We start from the raw sequence: 6756 nt of genomic DNA, 5'->3' as shown, positions 1-6756 counted from the left end.
TTTTATGTTAAATACTTAATTGGATTATTGCATTTATTGATTTCCAATCAAGTTTTTTATCACGATCACTTTCACATTAGTTAGGCGTCGTTGTATTGTTGTGGATGTTTTAATTTTTCCACTAAAAATATGGATTGTTGGCGGCGCGAGTTCCGTTTTATTTTTAACTTATTATCGTTAATATTTATTTAGAACTTTTGAATACGCCGCCCCACGTTGGGCGCCAATTAAAATTGTTACTCTTTATTTATTTAAAAAAATAAATTTTATTTTTTATTATTTAACATTTATTTGGTGATAAACTTTTTCACTTATACTATTACGAGACACTTGGTAACTTATGTTTAACTTCGAGCTGTTGACGATCTCGTCCCGATTCTTTCAGACTCCCGATTCAGACTCCCGATTCAGACTGATCTTCAAATTCTAAGTCCTAATCCAATCAACCTCGGCCAGAAGCTTTTCTTTCGGAAAATTACCGAACTTTCGATAAAAGCTTTATGCTGGAAATTTTCCACTGCATTGTGAAATTCAATTATGCTGATCGATGCAATTTTTGATTGATACGCAATAAGTCGGCCGTGGCTTGGTCTCCAAGCGGAAGCTGTGTTTACGTTAAGTTTGGGTTGCTTATGTTAGCGGGTAGCTGAGTGCTGGCAAAGGCAATGACAAAAACAAAGACAAGGGCAATTCCGACGAGATTGAGAATTGGAATTTGTTTATAAATTGTGGAAGGGAGCTATGTTCATGGGTTGGATAACTTGCACACATACAGTTGTCTGCTATCACTGTATGCGTAGAAAAGAGCTGTTTGGTGTAGCGCTCTCCGCTCTTTCTCTCTCGAAAAAAAACTCGAGAGAGCCTGGAGCACAAAAAATCGTGTGCCAAAAATTTGTATGGCGTTACGCATCTTTTTATTCTAGTGTCTATGCTCAGACGCTCAATCCTTGTGCTCAACGGTGGAATACATATGACTACATATTGTGATGACCATCAGCAAGTCGCTGGAAGGGAGTGCATCTGATTGGCTCAGACGTGCTTTCCTGGCATAACATGGACTCAGTTCCGAGAATTATTTTTGCAACATTTTGCGGGAACAGAGACATTAGCTGAAGCAGTTATGAATCTTCTAAATGGATGCCCTAAGGAAGGAGAGTGCTTGTCATTATACGGAAGCCGAATGGTTACTTCGTTTATGGACAGGTGGAAGTCGCTGAGTGTATAACATGCGCTGGCGCATGCTGCTGGAATTGACAGGCGTTTGAGGCGTTTAGTTTTTACCACCAATATCGACACTCGGAACGAATTGCAACAAGAACTTAAAGCTTATTCGTTTGATGCTAGACCGAGCCAGCATCCCAACAATACATCAGCGCCGCCAGGAAAACGAGCTCTAAGCTCTATTCTCACATCAAGTGTCATAATTGCGGAAAAACTGCCCACAAAAAGGCGGAATGTCGCCCGAAATCAGTGGCAGTCTATACCCAGCCACCCGGCAATCCACACTCTGGTTACATGGGAGGAAATTGCGGTCTACTGTGACCTGCTACAAATACGGAAAAGAGCGTTCGTCATTTAACAAAACCAACATTGTAAAAGAAGTCAACATCTGTACCGTCCTTGAGCACGTTGGAACTTTATTCCAATCTGGTGAGTCGTTCCAATTCTAGTTCGATTCCGGAGCTGAATGCTCACTCATCAAAGAAGCCGACTCGCAGAGACTGTGTGGAACTATAATAAGCAGCGTAGTCATCTTAAAGGGTATTGGTAGTAATACGGTTTGAAGCACTTTACAGATACTGGCAAATGTTGTGATTAGTGAACGTTCATTTGAAATATTGTTTCATGTAGTGTTAGACGATTACATCAAGTATGACGCTCTGATTGGTCGAGATGTTTTGAGCCGGGGAATCGGCGTGACAATTACATCAAAGGCTCTTACTATGTTTAACGGCAAATCTATATTAACCATTGAAGTTTCTGAATGCAATCCTGATTTCATTCAACAGCTGTTAATCAAACATTATAAGACCTATTTACTCCCCCTTTGCGAGCCCTATGTTGCTTGTTCGAAAAAAAAAAAAAAAATGGTACAGACCGCCTCTGTGTGGATTATTTCGTATTTGCTACACCTATCTTTAATATTTTGTTCACTACCGATAATTCTTAGCTTTTCATTTACGGTCTTGTGAAATCTGTCTATATCAGATACACTATGTTTACTAGTTGTTACAGAAATTTTAACAACTTCGGATCTTAACCAGTTTTGCAAAGCTATGCACATAAAAGCTGAATCTTTGTCTGCTTTAATTTCCTGTGGCTTTTCCATATCATTGAATATTTTAGTAATGGCTCTTTTCGCTTCTAGCCAATCTCTACTTTTTACTTCTACTAGTGAGGCAAATTTCGAATAAATATCAATACAAGATAGGAGGATCTGGTTTCCCGTGAGATACAAATCTATGAAGTATTTTTCCCTTGTGTTAAATATTTCGGGTTTTGTTTCGTATGTCAATTTTGTGTCTCGCTGTTCTGTTTTTGCCAGATTACAGACTTCACATTCATTGATAATATTTTGAATTAGCTTTTGACTATCAGGGTAATAGTATTTTTCTTTAAAACAATTAACGTTTTTTTTTCTATACCTGGATGTAAAAGTTCCTTATGTTTCTGTTGGAATACCCTATTGTTGGAATACCCTATACAACTACAAAAATAACGTTTAACAACACTACCTTATATTTGACATGTGTGGTCACACTTTTTCTTTATTCTTTCTTTCTCGTACGTTTTCTGCTGTGAGCAAGTCGTGGTGCTGGTGTTGCAAATTGAATGAATATTAAACTATAAAACATAAAACTTAAAAACACAAAACTTGACTTTTTGTTTAGAAGGGATACAAAAATAAATTACAACATGTTTTGGGCCCAGTCCATGCATTGAAAAACAATTAAATTGGGAAATAATAATTGTGAATTTTCAAATTCTTGTGAAATTAATTCTTTCTCAGAATTTGAGTTCCGCTTGCGTTTTTGTTTTTACATATATACTAGTTGTGTATGTATGAGTGGTAAAATGGACAAAGCAAAACGTAATATTTAGCCATTCGATGGCGAGAAATACGGGATTTGGAAATTTAGAATTAGGGCTCTTAGCTGAACAAGATGTGCTTAAAGTAGTTGACAGTTCAATGCCAAACGAGGTAGATGATTCCTGGAAAAAAGCAGAGCGTTGTGCAAAAAGTACAATTATTGAGTACCAGAGCGACTCGTTTACCAATGAAAAAGTTTGGCGTCGCAACTGGCGCTGCATAAACGTTTGATTTCTCTGAAGCTATCGAGTGATATGTCACTATTAAACCATTTTCATACTTTTGACGAACTAATAAGTGAATTGTTGGCGGCTGGTTCAAAGATAGAAGAGATGGATAAAATTTCTTATCTACTGATCACATTGCCTTCGTTTTACGATGGCGTCGTTACAGCGATAGAGACATTTTCAGAAGAAAATTTGGCATTTGCGTTTGTAAAAAATAGATTGTTAGATCAAGAAATTCAAATTAAAAATGACCACAAAGATACAAGAAAGAAAGTTATGAACGCGATCGTGTACAGCAAAAATAACACTTATAAAAATAATTCGTATAATAATCGGGTAACTAAGCCAAAGAAAACATTCAAGGGAAATTCCAAGAATAGAGTCAAGTGTCACCACTGTGGTAGAGAAGGCCACATTAAGAAAGACTGCTTTCATTATAAAAGAATATTAAATGATAAAAATAAAGAAAATGAAAAAAAAGTTCAAACTGCAACATCTCACGGCATTGCGTTCATGGTAAAAGAAGTGAATAACACCTTAGTGATGGATAACTGTGGGTTTATCCAAAGACACTAGAATAACAAGATGCGTAACGGCCATACATTGGCTTGACACTATGCAGCCACTTTTTTGGTGAAGGCCAAATTTGCTCTCTTTCCGCTCGCTTACACTGAGAGCGTAAGAAATCTAAAAATATAATTTGCTTGCTTGTGTGAGTAAAAACAAGAGACGAGAACGCGTATATGTGAGCGTGCTGTTCTAGAAGACGATAGGCCGAAATCAATTCTGATCGAAAAAACCAATTTACATATTTGGAGTTGTGGCCAATTTCGTAGCAATATGATGATATAAAATAATAATTAAAAATTCACGCCCTGACTTTTATAATTTTAAAGTTTTTTAAATTCGTTTGTTAAAATCGCCGCTCGAATTAGCTACCGTTTACATATTTATATTTATGTTAATAATTAATTATATGTAATATATGTAATAATCGGTACCCAGGGAATACCACTGGAAGGCCATTACAATTGTAATGGGGTCCTATATTTATTAGGCCTTCGCGTTGACTTCAAATATTTTAAAGTTTAACATTAATGCATTCCTCAACAATAAATTTTTTTATACACATTTGTTTTTTATTATTTTTAAAAATATTTTCGAAAACCTTAATGTGTATTTTGAAAATATTAAAAAATAATTTAATTAAAAATTGATTTTCCCGAAGTCCGAGGCACGAAGTGCGGACACAAGCACTCAACAATCACTGCCTTATTAATTTTTCTCACGTCGCAAGCTGAATACCCTAATGACAAGTATTCTTATATAAAGTCATTTTCGAAATTTATTTTGTGATGTACATAGATTCGGCTATTACTATTTCTAAGCTTTATTTAAATAATAATAACGTTAAGGCAATGTAAAAAAAGAATTTTTCGCATGGTGCCAATTGATAAAAAATAATATAGATTTATAGTCAAAGAACTTCTAAAGTGAAGGGCATATTTTGTATTTACAATGCATGAGCATACGTGTGCACACATACAGTTGTCTGCTATCACTGTATGCGTAGAAAAGAGCTGTTTGGTGTAGCGCTCTCCGCTCTTTCTCTCTCGAACAAAAACTCGAGAGAGCCTGGAGCACAAAAAATCGTGTGCCAAAAATTTGTATGGCGTTACGCATCTTGTTATTCTAGTGTCTATGCTCAGACGCTCAATCCTTGTGCTCAACGGTGGAATACATATGACTACATATTGTGATGACCATCAGCAAGTCGCTGGAAGGGAGTGCATCTGATTGGCTCAGACGTGCTTTCCTGGCATAACATGGACTCAGTTCCGAGAATTATTTTTGCAACATTTTGCGGGAACAGAGACATTAGCTGAAGCAGTTATGAATCTTCTAAATGGATGCCCTAAGGAAGGAGAGTGCTTGTCATTATACGGAAGCCGAATGGTTACTTCGTTTATGGACAGGTGGAAGTCGCTGAGTGTATAACATGCGCTGGCGCATGCTGCTGGAATTGACAGGCGTTTGAGGCGTTTAGTTTTTACCACCAATATCGACACTCGGAACGAATTGCAACAAGAACTTAAAGCTTATTCGTTTGATGCTAGACCGAGCCAGCATCCCAACAATACATCAGCGCCGCCAGGAAAACGAGCTCTAAGCTCTATTCTCACATCAAGTGTCATAATTGCGGAAAAACTGCCCACAAAAAGGCGGAATGTCGCCCGAAATCAGTGGCAGTCTATACCCAGCCACCCGGCAATCCACACTCTGGTTACATGGGAGGAAATTGCGGTCTACTGTGACCTGCTACAAATACGGAAAAGAGCGTTCGTCATTTAACAAAACCAACATTGTAAAAGAAGTCAACATCTGTACCGTCCTTGAGCACGTTGGAACTTTATTCCAATCTGGTGAGTCGTTCCAATTCTAGTTCGATTCCGGAGCTGAATGCTCACTCATCAAAGAAGCCGACTCGCAGAGACTGTGTGGAACTATAATAAGCAGCGTAGTCATCTTAAAGGGTATTGGTAGTAATACGGTTTGAAGCACTTTACAGATACTGGCAAATGTTGTGATTAGTGAACGTTCATTTGAAATATTGTTTCATGTAGTGTTAGACGATTACATCAAGTATGACGCTCTGATTGGTCGAGATGTTTTGAGCCGGGGAATCGGCGTGACAATTACATCAAAGGCTCTTACTATGTTTAACGGCAAATCTATATTAACCATTGAAGTTTCTGAATGCAATCCTGATTTCATTCAACAGCTGTTAATCAAACATTATAAGACCTATTTACTCCCCCTTTGCGAGCCCTATGTTGCTTGTTCGAAAAAAAAAAAAAAATGGTACAGACCGCCTCTGTGTGGATTATTTCGTATTTGCTACACCTATCTTTAATATTTTGTTCACTACCGATAATTCTTAGCTTTTCATTTACGGTCTTGTGAAATCTTTCTATATCAGATACACTATGTTTACTAGTTGTTACAGAAATTTTAACAACTTCGGATCTTAACCAGTTTTGCAAAGCTATGCACATAAAAGCTGAATCTTTGTCTGCTTTAATTTCCTGTGGCTTTTCCATATCATTGAATATTTTAGTAATGGCTCTTTTCGCTTCTAGCCAATCTCTACTTTTTACTTCTACTAGTGAGGCAAATTTCGAATAAATATCAATACAAGATAGGAGGATCTGGTTTCCCGTGAGATACAAATCTATGAAGTATTTTTCCCTTATGTTAAATATTTCCGGTTTTGTTTCGTATGTCAATTTTGTGTCTCGCTGTTCTGTTTTTGCCAGATTACAGACTTCACATTCATTGATAATATTTTGAATTAGCTTTTGACTATCAGGGTAATAGTATTTTTCTTTAAAACAATTAACGTTTTTTTTTCTATACCTGGATGTAAAAGTTCCTTAT

The sequence above is a fragment of the Drosophila mauritiana genome, unplaced genomic scaffold (assembly GCF_004382145.1).
Source record: "Drosophila mauritiana strain mau12 unplaced genomic scaffold, ASM438214v1 Y_21, whole genome shotgun sequence".
NCBI lineage: Eukaryota > Metazoa > Arthropoda > Insecta > Diptera > Drosophilidae > Drosophila > Drosophila mauritiana.
The sequence above is the reverse complement of the archived record's forward strand: the minus strand, read 5'-3'. Positions refer to the sequence as shown.